Raw genomic sequence first — 1,486 nt, forward strand, 5'->3', positions numbered from 1 at the left:
AGAAATCAGTCCTGGAGTACACTTTATGCATGCGTGAGTAGGAGAACTCCCTCGCCCTCGGCTGCCCAAACCTCCACGGATCCAGCACCCCCATCAGCTCCATGAACCATCTTAGTTCCTTTGCCATTGCTGGCACCCTGCCCGTTTGAGCTTGACCGGTCTAAGCTCGGGTCCATAACTGTGTTGAAGTCCCCTCCCATGACCAATCTGTGCGAGTCCAGGTCCGGTATCTTCCCCAGCATCCTCTTTATAAACTTCACATCATCCCAATTTGACGCATATACATTAACTAATACCACCTGCACCCCCTCCAGTTTCCCACTGACCATAATATACCGACCTCCCAGGTCCGAGACTGTTCTACTCGCCTCAAACACCACCCGCTTATTGATCAGGATCGCGACCCTTCTAGTCTTTGAATCTTGTCCCGAGTGAAACACCTGGCTGACACAGCCTTTCCTCAGTCTAACCTGGTCCGTTACCTTAAGGTGCATCTCCTGCAACATCACCACGTCCGCCTTCAATCTCCTTAGATGCGCGAACACACATGCCCTTTTGAACGGCCCATTTAACCCTCGGACATTCCAGGTGATCAGCCTAGGTGGGGGCTCATTGCCCCCCTGCCCCCCCCCCCCCCCCCCCCCCCCCTCCGCTGATCAGTCATCCCCTTTTTTAGGCCCGCCACTAGCCCGTGGTCTGCGCCTCCACCGGTCCATCCCCAGACAGCCCCTGCCCCCGACCCCCTCTCTGTCCCTCAGCCCAAGTCCCTCCCTCGCCAGCAGAACATTTACCCCCCTCCCACCCCCACCCTAGCAACAACACTCTGTAACCCAATCCCTTTCCTGCAAACATCTGCATACACCCCACTGCGCTTCCGAGAGCTAGCTTACCCAGCTAATGTCCTGGAACTTTGATCATTCTTATTTCTCTGGTGACAGTGGGTGATTAATTATTCTTAGGCTCCTGTGAGGAATCTGAGTTCCCCTCCTCATTTTGTCTTTCGTAGGTTCTGGAGCTAAATTGATTGGTTTGGTTAGCTTTGAATATACAACCTGACTACTTGATTCTTCAATGGACAAATCCACACTGACTTCATTTTCACTTTCCTTGTTGTATTCACAAGTGCTGTTCATCTAGAGGCGCTTCAGGGATGGGGGTTTCTCCCAATCTTTCCCATGCCCTCTGGAGCACTGCTGCTCACAGGTGGCTGTCCAGCTTCTGCTGTACTCCCATGGCACTTCAACTAGTTAAGGCATCTCCCTCACAATTTTCTTGCTTGTTTGGGAACTTTCCTTGTTTCTATTCTTCAAAGAAGTTTATTTAAAGAAGCTGTCTGCGAACCTTATTTCTGGTGCTTGTATCTATTTTTCACTGGTTCTTTCTTGGCCCTTTAATTCTACTGGCTCCATCTCAGCTTCTTTAAATTTTATTGGCCTTCCTTTAGCTTCTTTGTTCTTTACTGGCCCTGTTGCCTTCTGCGGGATCT

Source organism: Scyliorhinus torazame, chromosome 8 (genome assembly GCF_047496885.1).
Source record: "Scyliorhinus torazame isolate Kashiwa2021f chromosome 8, sScyTor2.1, whole genome shotgun sequence".
In the NCBI taxonomy this organism is placed as follows: Eukaryota; Metazoa; Chordata; class Chondrichthyes; order Carcharhiniformes; family Scyliorhinidae; genus Scyliorhinus; species Scyliorhinus torazame.